Source organism: Periplaneta americana, chromosome 12, assembly GCF_040183065.1.
Source record: "Periplaneta americana isolate PAMFEO1 chromosome 12, P.americana_PAMFEO1_priV1, whole genome shotgun sequence".
In the NCBI taxonomy this organism is placed as follows: domain Eukaryota; kingdom Metazoa; phylum Arthropoda; class Insecta; order Blattodea; family Blattidae; genus Periplaneta; species Periplaneta americana.
Genome location: NC_091128.1, coordinates 14,351,366 through 14,363,541, shown reverse-complemented (window position 1 = coordinate 14,363,541; position 12,176 = coordinate 14,351,366). Strand labels below are relative to the sequence as shown.

Below are 12,176 nucleotides of genomic sequence, written 5' to 3'. Positions count from 1 at the left end.
TTTGCAGCTTGAACTACTTAAGAGAAAGTTAAAAGTTATTTTTACTGCAGTAGATTAAAGCAGGCAAGTATAACATTTTGTAACTGGTGTTACATGAATATTGTAACACCCATTACACCATCTCCAGATAAAATAAATTAAATATTAATTTTAAAATGTTATGGTCTCAACAATTTATAAAACAGTTATATTACCGGTTCTTCTGTATGGTTGTGAAACTTGGACTCTCACTCTGAGAGAGGAACATAGGTTCAGGGTGTTTGAGAATAAGGTGCTTAGGAAAATATTTGGGGCTAAGCGGGATGAAGTTACAGGAGAATGGAGAAAGTTACACAACACAGAACTACACGCATTGTATTCTTCACCTGACATAATTAGGAACATTAAATCCAGACGTTTGAGATGGGCAGGGCATGTAGCACGTATGGGCGAATCCATAAATGCATATAGAGTGTTAGTTGGGAGACAGGAGGGAAAAAGACCTTTAGGGAGGCCGAGACGTAGATGGCAGGATAATATTAAAATGGATTTGAGGGAGGTGGGGTATGATGATAGAGACTGGCTTAATCTTGCTCAGGATAGGGACTGCTGGCGGGTTTATGTGAGGGCGGCAATGAACCTTCGGGTTCCTTAAAAGCCATTTGTAAGTAAGTAAGTATGGTCTCAACAAGCAACCTTATAACCTCACTTTCACTACAGGCTATTGTGAACAAATATTTCATGAGATCATAATTAAAACTAATTGCATGTTTTGTGTAACGGGTGCTACATGCTACAACAATTTTTAATATACTATAATTAATTACTGAATTTGATTTTACCTTGAATTGTAATATATGGTTGAACTTTTAAAGCTTCACAGTTTCTACTTCGTTTTTAATGTGACAACGTGTTTTAGTTTCGTGTTAGCTTTCAGTTTATTGTATTGCTTGTTTTTAGTTTTTGAAGAATTTTAGATAAGGGCACAAATAGCCAGAGTAGCTGATGCGCCCTTTTTAAACCCTACTAACTACACAGTTTCACAGTGCAAAATCAACAACATGGTGTTTCATGACAACAGGAGGGTCTGCAACTTAAGCACTGGAAATAACATATTTACCATTTCAAAGAACCTACCAACAAACATAATAAAAACTGCAAAAATATTACATACAAGACAAGTTTTCTTTAAGGGCAATGTAATTCATACTTTCAACAGTTGATACATCAAAGCACCATACATTTTATTAATAAATGAAAAGTTACTCAGAGGTTCAGTTGGCATGAAATGACCCAAAACGGAAAATAAAAAGCGAAAGTGCTATCCCAATGTGAGCCTGAAGTATTTATAGACTTAAATTAATAATAGATTTAGAAGTGTTACATTAAAAAAAAGGTGGAATATCTGTGAAAAAAATGAAGATTAGTAGAAATGTGTGTACAGTTCAGGGCTCCAGTTATACCAGGGAACTGTGCAATATTGTAAGATCCATCCATAACTTCTCTTCGTTCAACCTGTGATATAGGAAAAGAGATAATCGATTGTTTCCTCTTAAAATACTGATGGCGAAGTGTATCAACCTTGGTTAAAGACACAGTAATCATAGGTTACGAAATGATGGTTAAACAGTAACCGTAGGTAAAATGTAATTTCTGTGCACCATTCATAATCACCTGTTACTTAAACATGGTTAGCTGACATCTCATTTAACCGGTGTAAAGTCTATGATAGTACACTGTTTCTACAAAATAACTAAAGGAAAGCATCCAATCCTCTACAAAGAGAATAGTCAATGTCTAAAAAGATGGTGCTTAGCTACTCTGTTCTACATTGAAATGAATGTGTCCAATATTTTCACGTTGCATTTGTTTCCCTTTAGGCACTGTTATGTTTGCGAGTTGCATTTCTTTGTTTTGAGTGCTGTAAGGTCAAACTCGTACATAATGGAAAATTAAATGCAAAAATGATTATACCCTAAGTGAGTTTGAAGTATTGATAGACTTAATTACTATATTTAAATATATTCATATATCCATAAAGGAAAACAATGAAGAATAGTACGAATGTGTGTACGATGCAGGACCCCATTTATACCAGGAACTTTGCATTATCCTAAGAGCCATCCATAACTTCTCTTTGTTCAGCCAGTGACGTAGAAAAAGATATACTTTAGTGTTCCCTCTTAAAATACAGAACATGTCACTTGCATAGAATCGTAATGTAAGCAGCTGATTATAGGAGAAATATGACTGTTTCTGTGTTATTTTAAATGACCATTTGTTGCAGCAGAAATGACACTGTAGATTTTGATAAACTAAATCCCTCCTGAAATTTTCTCTCACTTAATTCCTCGTAAGAATTCTCTCTTTCCATTAAAGAAACTTCATGCTCACCATCATCTCTATCCAAGTAATTCAAGTACTGTACAATAATAATCATCTTCGAAATAATCAGCTGTGAATCTGACCACCATTTTGTTTTACTAGGCATACTAATCACTGGTTATCTCCTTTAACTGCTTGAATATGGTCAGTTAGAGATTACCATGGTTAACCTCTTGTTTAAGTCCTAACTGAGATTGATGCACCATAAGAATGCTCAACCAGGGGTTAGATGGCAATTTTATTCGGTGGTTACACTAACCGACATTGATGCACATGACCATTAGTCTATGTTCCTCCCTAATAGTCTCACCATTATCATCTGATCATGTACATAACACACTGATATCAATTTATCTTTCACATGTAGTCCCAGTAATACACCAATGTTATGACTTCCTTTCTATTCACCAATTGAATAATAATCCTAAATTCATCATTCACCAACTCACCTCATTTCTCATATTTCCATCACATGCACTGTATTTCTTTTAATTTCTTTCTTCAAGTGTACTAACTTCCCCACTTGCAATAGAGTTCTTATATTTCATGTTCCATTCATTCTTCTTTTCTTCTCTTCTCTCAGTTGGGTTGCATTGTAATGTTTCCTTCCCCAGTATCCCCTTCCTGGATACCTAAAAGGGGGGATAGTTTATGTCCAGAATCTTTTACAGTGGAAAGACATTATAGTATACATTTCCAAAGGTGCTAGCTCTTCCGGATTTTCCATATTTATTACGAATTTTCTGTATTTATTATGAATTTCCCGCCACTATTACGGCATTACTGCCAAAGGGAAAATTATTACGGAAAATCAGAATTATCATAGTACAATATTTATTTTTTTCTTAAAAGAGGAGGGAAAAGGTATAAAGAAACTCCCAGTTGAGATAGGAAAGAAACCTCCAATTGAGACTTAATTTCTTAAGCATCCAAAAGTTATAGATATTTCACATAGGAAACATTTTTCATATTCGTCTTTTAAATATATTATTCAAATATTCCCTAATTTCCTAGTGAAGGTGAACATGACAGGCTGAGAGAGGAATTTGCACCAAGTTACCAATGTGATACTTCTCCTGAATACATTATAAATGGATCTAGAATAGACGCAAAGGGTCAAAATTGCAGATTTCAGAAATGAAGGTGACGGTTATAAAGCATTAAGTAAAGTTGTACTCACAGTGACTTTCCTATGAAAAGGATCTTCAGTGTTGTGAGCAAATCAGACAGAATTCAGGCCTACATTAAACCCCTGATCACATGTAACAGATTGATTAACCTAATGAACTTTCAAGACAACCATTTTTATCAATTTCATTATTCTGGCATCTAGCGACTGCAAAGAAAAAGTCACATTATAACTCTTACAGAATTGCATGGAGTCATAGCTTGCAACTATACTTCTGTCTAGCAATTGTTGCCAAAATTTATTTTCGACAATGGAGGCTTTGGTGGTAGTTCTTTTTTATGTTGCACTTTATAACATGGGAATGGCTAATCTGTTATATGATCAAGGATTAAACACATCAACACTGGAACCACTTCTGATCCAGTAGATCAAAATGTCATCATGAGGAGATGTATCTATAAGAAGATATTTGCAAAAAAGCAGGGTGCTAGATGCAAAAATGTCACAAAGTTTTTTCTTTCTTTCTTTCTTCTTCTTCTTCTTCTTTTTTTTTTTTGCAGTAGTGATATGTAATGTATAGGTATATTTATTAATATTTTTATTTTTTTATTTATTTTATTTATTTATTTAATAATAACATATACATAAAAACGTTACATTAAAATACCCCGAAAGAGCAAAGCTCGTGTTCGGGGACAGTTCCGTTACATAGATACACATACTTTGTAGACAAAATACTTAAGAAAAAAGCTCACATAAAGATTGTAATAAAATTAGTAAATAATAATACTAATAATAACTGAGTGAAAAAAGAGACGATGTTTAGATTGATGGATTAATATTAAATTAGTATTAGTAGTATAATTAGTGCAGGTCATGTTGAGATAGTAACCAAGATAAAATAGAAAAATACACTTAGGATAGAAATAAACTTGTTTTACAATACATGGTACATAATATATATACAGGGAAGTCTGTCATATAAATTTTTTAATTCTGGATCTGAAAATTTCATTGCTTAAAGTAGTCAATTCTGGATGAAATTTTATTATCGAATTATATAGCCGTGGACCATAATTTGTACTGTGTAGTAAAGCAGCAGATGTGAAATATTTAGGTTCAACTAATTTAAGAATTTCATTTCGTCTCGTATTATGAGCATGTGGCTGAGCTACAAATTTCGTTCTATTTTTATGATAGAATTTCATTAAAGAGTATTCATAAATTTGGTCAATTCTAAAAACATTCAATTCAGAATGGATCAAATTTGTTGGATAATCCAGTCGCCTTTTCAAACAAATTTTGATTATACGTTTTTGCAACATAATTAGAGGAAAAAGAGCAGTTTTTGTAATGCCTCCCCATCCAATTATACCATATTGGATAACAGATTCAACTAGAGCCAAATAAACCAAACGTAATACGTGAGTAGGCAAGTAATGGCGAAGGTTTACAAATTTGTAAATTGTTTTACGTATCCTGTTACATAAGAAGGTGATTTGTCTATCCCATTTCAAGTGCTGATCAACAATAATTCCCAGGTATTTCACATCTACAGATTCTTTCAGGCAAGGGCATTTACAGGTTGTAGAGAGTTTACAAAATGAGTTGTGGATTATTAATTTTAAATGAGAAAGTGATTTCAATTTGTTCAATCCAGAGACTGTTAAAGAAAATGGCACCAAAGTAGTTTTAGTTATATTTAGAGATAGCAAATTTGCATCAAGCCAGTTTTTGATAAAATTTATACCTACATTGGCATGTTTATAAGTGTCCTCCCAAGTTAAACCACTGAAAATCACCACCGTATCATCAGCGTAAGAATAACAGGAGCCATTATGTACTTTCAAATCAATGTTTAATAAATCATTAATATATATTAAAAATAGAATAGGACCTAAAATTGTTCCCTGAGGGACACCTATATCAATATTTACATTTTCACTGATATTATCATCAATTTTGGTTACCTGAGTTCTTTTGTTTAAGTATGATTGAAATAACTTATGCGCAATACCCCTGACTCCTATATCAAATAATTTGTCCAGAAGTAAACGATTGTTCACCGTGTCAAAAGCTTTCCTTAAATCTAAGAAAATCCCTAAACATTTAGAACCGTTATCCAACTCCTGCATAATTTTACCAGTGACTTCAATAATTGCGTCATCCGTAGATAATTTATTTCTGAAGCCATACTGATGTTTGGAGAGAATTTCATTTTTCTCTAAGTAATTTACTAATCTGTTTTTTAAACATTTTTCTAATATCTTTGAGAAGCTAGAGAGCAAGGATATAGGTCTATAGTTATTCAGACTTTTTCTTTCCCCTGACTTATGGACCGGTACAACTACAGCATTTTTCAGAGATTCTGGGAAAACTCCTTGGGTGAGACATAGATTGAATACATAAACAAGCGGTTTTAATATATGTTTAATGATAATCTTTAATGTGTTATTTGTAATTTTGTCGATTCCCGGTGAGACATTATTTTTTAAGGATTTAACAATATTATAAATTTCTTCTTCGGTTACTGGTGATAAAAACATGGAGGAAGATGCGTGCTTATTATGGCCACTGCAATAATTTTTCGTGTTAAATGCCGATTTGTTGATGTTTGATGCAATGCTATGTCCTACTTTTGAGAAATATTTATTAAATTCATTAGCTATGTCTTTTTTGTTTTTAAATATTTCTCCCTCTTCATTTAAAATCTCTGATATGATACTATTTTGGTTCACATTTACGTCTGTGGCTTCATTAATAGTTTGCCAAAATTTCCTAGGATTATTTCGATACTTCTGAAATTGAGATTGATAATACTGAGTTTTCATGTTTCTTATAATAAGAGTTAAGATATTTCTGTATTTTTTGTAATAATTTATTAGATTTATATTATCAGGTTCTTTTCTAATATTTCTGGCTAATTTGTCTCTTATACGGATTGACTTAATGATACCTGTGGTGATCCAGGGTTTTATTTTTCTTAATTTAGAAGATACTTTAAAGTAAGATACATCTGTGCTTATGTCTATATAATTATATATTAAATTTTGGAATACTTGAAAGCATAATTCAGCATTTTCACAGTTAAGCACGGAATCCCAATTTTCTTTTTCTATAAGCGAAATTAGCTTATTGTAATTTATGTTTCTTTTTATATGGAGAGGATACTGAGATGTATTAGAGTTTTTAATTCCAATTTCGAATAATGCAATAACTGCATAGTGGTCGGTAATAGCACTACACAAAACAGCAGGTACAAATTTCCAGTTACTCTTTGTTTTAAAAAATATGTGATCAAGGCAAGACTTAGAATCAGGCCGAGTGATAGAGTGTAAAAATTTGACAAAACCATATTCGTGTAAGATATTCATGTACCTATTGCCAGTACTGTCTAATTTGTCTTCTAGAATTTGTATGTTAATGTCTCCAACAATGATTTGATTGCTTGTGTCTTTAGAATTAAACAAAAATAGTTCAAAATTGTCTAAAAATTCATTTATACAATTGTTTGGGGATCTATATATCGCCACAATGGAGAATGGAGTATTATTACATATAAAATTAAGATGAATAGAATTACATTGTGGGATATCTACATGTACTATTGTGACATCAATATTATTTTTGCAGTAGACAACTAAACTATCGCATTTATTATATTTATTCGTTTTGACAAACTTTTTATAACCTGGTAAATCATAGCCAGAGTCATGATTTAACCAAGCCTCCGTCAATATAATGAAGTCGAAAGGATTATTAAAATTTTGCATAGTGGCACAGAATTCCAGGAAATGTTTATTTAAGCTGCGTATATTTAAGTGAAATAATTTAAAATCGTGTAAATTGTTACCAATGTAACTGTTGCAAGAGTTAAAGTCTTCCAAAACTGCTGTGCGAGTGTTATTATTAGCGGAATAATAATTTAGCTCATTTATTAGACAATCCATTGTTTAGAAATATTAACATTAAAAAGGATAACAAAAATCAGACAGTAAGACAATTACAATGTAATTAAGTCTTGGAAAGAATTTATCTTATAAGCAGGGCTCGTTTCATCCTTACGAATAAATACCTTGCAATCTCTCGTCCATACAAAACGGTACCCTTTCTGATTAGCTGCCTCTCTTGTTTTGTTTAGTAGGTCACGGGTAGCAATTGTCAAATGTTCACCAGCAGTCAGCCTCCCATCAGGTAGCAAAGGGTTGATCCTTTGTAGCGGAATAAATATGCTAATATGTTTTACACCATGACTTTGTAAAAGGGTTTTCAGAAATAGCTCCCTGTAAAGCTGACTTGAATAATTTCAAGGGAAAAATTGTTCTGGGGCTGGGCATCCAATCCAGAACCTTTGACAGAGTGTATCAATGCTCTACCGACTGAGCTACCCAGGAACTGGATAGCTCAGTTGGTAGAGTTTTGGTACGCTCAGCCAAAGGTCCCAGGTTCGATGTCCAGCCCCAGAACAATTTTTCCCTTGAAATATTCAATATCATACAGTATGTTAAAAATTAGTGAGGTATTTTAATATTAGTTTGAAATCCACTCTTGCAGTACAATTGGGTACTGAGAAAGAGGTTGGTGAGGTAATGTGCACTGGATCACTTCGCATGCAATGACACTTTATGAATAACACTGGCCAACAAATTTTTTCGAAATGTCAGTTGCATGAGATTTTTTCACTGATTCTTAATATTTTTGGCGTGCTGATTTCAAATCCGAAAACAGTTTTTTTTTCCATGCTCTAGTTTTCATGCAATTCGAACGTTTATGTTATCGACAGGTAATAAGGTAATATTGTTTAGATATAAATATTGTTTCCATTGTAATTTCACATCTGATCATGGCTGCAAGGAAACGTCAATGTATAAACAACCCAGACAGTTTCTGCTACATTTTTGGATACTTCACTCTTATTCGACAAAGGCGTAAAATAACATCCTTTGTGAGGCGTGCTTATAAAGCGTACTTCGGACTTACTATTGGGGACCAAGACAAGAAATGGGCCTCACATGGTGTCTGTCACAATTGCGAAGAAATATTGTGTGATTGGACAAAAGGAAAAAAAAAAGGTTTACCTTTCGGAATTCCCATGACCTGGCAAGTACCAAAAGATCATACAACTCATTGCTATTTTTGTCTCGTCAGTACAAAGAATACTGACAAGAAAAATAGACCCAACATCTTATAATCCAGTATCCCCTCAGCAATTCGACCTACTGTGCATTCTGATGAGCTACCAGGTCCAGTTTTTAAAGGGTTTACTACATCTGAAGATTATAAAAATTTGGAGACAAGTGTCGAGACTGAAGGAATAGCACAGGACGAGTATTCTTCTAGTATTGAAGAGTCCTTAACCACTCAGAAGTTTAACCAGTCTGAGCTGAATGATCTTGTGCGTGATTTGGATCTCTCCAAACATGCAGAAGTGTTAGCCTCTAGATTGCAAGATGAAGGATTACTGAGCCCCAACACGAAAGTTTCATACTTCCGAAAATGGGAGCAGGCATTTCTTTCGTATTTTACAGAGGAGAATAAGTTTGTTTATTGTCATAATGTCTCAAGTGTTCTACAGGAAATAGGGATTACATTATACAGTGCAAATGATTAGCGTTTATTTGTAGACAGTTCTAAGCGCAGTGTGAAGTGTGTTCTACATAATGTCAGTAACAAATGTGTTATGTAGCAATCAATTTACAAACTATGTTATACACATACCACTGAAGAAATTTAGACTATATTGCAATTTAATGTTTATTAATTGACTAATTTTAAGAGAGTTTATGACGACTGTATGTGTTTCAGTTTGTATTTACTTAATTACTTACAAATGGCTTTTAAGGAACCCAAAGGTTCATTGCCGCCCTCACATAAGCCCGCCATCGGTCCCTATCCTCTGCAAGATTAATCCACTCTCTATCATATCCCATCTCCCTCAAATCCATTTTGATATTATCCTCCCATCTAGGTCTCGGCCTCCCCAAAGGCCTTTTTCTCCTCTGGCCTCCCAATTAACACTCTATATGCATTTCTGGATTCGCCCGTATGTGCTACATGCTCTGCCCATCTCAAACGTCTGGATTTAATGTTCCTAATTATGTCAGGTGAAGATTACAATGTGTGCAGTTCTGCGTTGTGTAACTTTCTCCATTCTCCTGTAACTTCATCCCTCTTAGCCCCAAATATTTTCCTAAGAACCTTATTCTCAAACACTCTTAATCTCTGTTCCCTCTCAAAGTAAGAGTCTAAGTTTCACAACCATACAGAACAACCGGTAATATAACTGTTTTATAGCTTTCAGATTTTTTGACAGCAGACTAGATGACAAAAGCTTCTCAACCGAGTAATAACATGCATTTCCCATATTTATTCTGCATTTAATTTCCTCCGAAGTGTCATTTATATTTGTTACTGTTGCTCCAAGATATTTGAATTTTTCCACCTCTTCAAAGGATAAATCTCCAATTTTTATATTTCCATTTCGTACAATATTCTGGTCACGAGACATGATCATATACTTTGTCTTTTCGGGATTTACTTCCAAACCTATTTCTTTACTTGCTTCAAGTAAAATTTCTGTGTTTTCCCTAATCGTTTGTGGATTTTCTCCTAACATATTCACGTCCTTCACATATACAAGAAGCTGACGTAAACCATTCAATTCCAAACCCTCTCTGTTATCCTGAACTTTCCTAATGGCGTATTCTGGAGCGAAGTTAAAAAGTAAAGGTGATAGTGCATCTCCTTCTTTAACCCGCAGAGAATTGGAAAAGCATCAGATAGAAACTGGCCTATACGGACTCTGCTGTATGTTTCACTGAGAAACATTTTAATTAATCGAACTAGTTTCTTGGGAATACCAAATTCAATAAGAATATCATATAATACTTCTCTCCTAACAGAGTCATATGCCTTTTTTGAAATCTATGAATAACTGATGTACTCTATCTTTATACTCCCGTTTTTTCTGCAATATCTGTCGAATACAAAAAATCTGATCAATAGTCGATCTATTATGCCTAAAACCACAGTGGTGATCCCCAATAATTTCATCTACATACGGAGTTAATCTTCTCACAAGAATATTGGACAAAATTTTGTACGACGTCAACAAAAGTGATATTACTCGAAAGTTACCACAGTTACTCTTGTCCCCCTTCTTAAAAATAGGTACAATTATGGACTCCTTCCATTGTTCTGGTACAATTTCCTTTTCCCAAATAGCAAGTACAAGTTTATAAATTTCGCTAGATAATGCCCTGCCACCCAAATTCTGCTGGAATTTGATCGATACCTGGAGACTTGAAATTTTTGCAGATTTTCTATAGCAGTTTCGACTTCTGAAAATGTGGGTTCGGGTATAAATGGCTCAGCAGTTTGTATTTCAATTTCGTCTCGATCATTTCTATTTGGCCTATGTACATTTAGTAGTTGCCCAAAATGATTTTTCCATCTGTTCAGGATTGAATGAGAGTCTACAAGCAAGTCCCATTCTCATCCTTGATCACTTTTATTCTTGGCTGATATCCATTCTTAAATATCTTTATACCCTTATGTAAATCTCGAATGTTTTTGTTCTTACTATTTGTTTCTACCTCATTTAGTTTTTCCTCCAAGTTACCTCTCTTTTTATTCCTAAGTGTACAACTTGCTTCCCGTCTTTCATTGAAATAATTATCTCTATTCTCCTCAAGTGGATCCTGTAAGAATTTGAATTTTGCCTGTTTCATTCTTTCTACTACCATGCAACAATCTTCATCAAACCACGGTTTCTTTTTCTTAGTTTCATAATAACCTGTGCTCTACTCAGCTGCAATTTTGATACTACCTCTGATATTTTCCCACACGCTATTAACATCTAACTCTTTCTCAACTTTGTCGGAACTTCCTAAAGTGGCAAACCTATTCGAAATTTCGACCTGATAATGTTGCTTAGTTTCCTCTTCCTTTAATTTCAGAATATTGAATTTACTAATATTAACTTGTTGCTCTACTCGCTTGGCTACTGATAGTCTTTCTCTTAATTCTCCAATTACCAAATAATGGTCAGAATTACAGTCTGCCCCCCCTGAAAGTTCGAATGTTTACCATACTAGTATGTCTCCATTTATCTATCAACATGTGATCTATTTGGTTGTGTGTCAATCCATCTGGAGAAGTCCACGTGTATTTATGTATATTCTTATGGGAGAATGTTGTACTTTTGACAATTAAATTTTTTGATGTCGCAAAATTGACTAACCTAACTCCATTGTCATTACTAGTTATGTGTAGACTCTTTTCTAATAGTTGGTTTAAAAATATCCTCTCGTCCTACTTTAGCGTTGAAATCCCCCAATAAAATTTTCATGTGATATCTCAATAACTGATCAAAAGTATGTTCCAATTCCTCATAGAAGCTATCCTGTTTCAGTTTGTATTACTGAAGAAATGTAGAATATATTGCAATTTAATCTTTATTAATCAGTTAATTTTAAGAGCGTTTATCACTGTGTTTCAGTTTGTAATACTGAAGAAATTTAGAATATACTGCAATTTAATCTTTATTGCCCAGCTAATTTTAAGACAGTTTAATCAAATCTCTCTCCACATACGCTGTGAGGTTAATGAGAAAAAATGAAAATTGAAATTTTGATATATGTCGATTTCAGAAAAAAAAACTAAGCTCGGATCTGAAATCAGC

The 12,176-nt window shown here is 33.6% G+C and overlaps 1 protein-coding gene across 5 annotated transcripts in view; it reads left to right on the top strand.

Moving 5' to 3' along the window:
* LOC138710184 (putative divalent cation/proton antiporter TMEM165) overlaps window positions 1–12,176 on the top strand; it is a 150,700-nt gene that overhangs the window by 32,651 nt on the left and 105,873 nt on the right. The gene's annotated exons all lie outside the window — the stretch shown is intronic.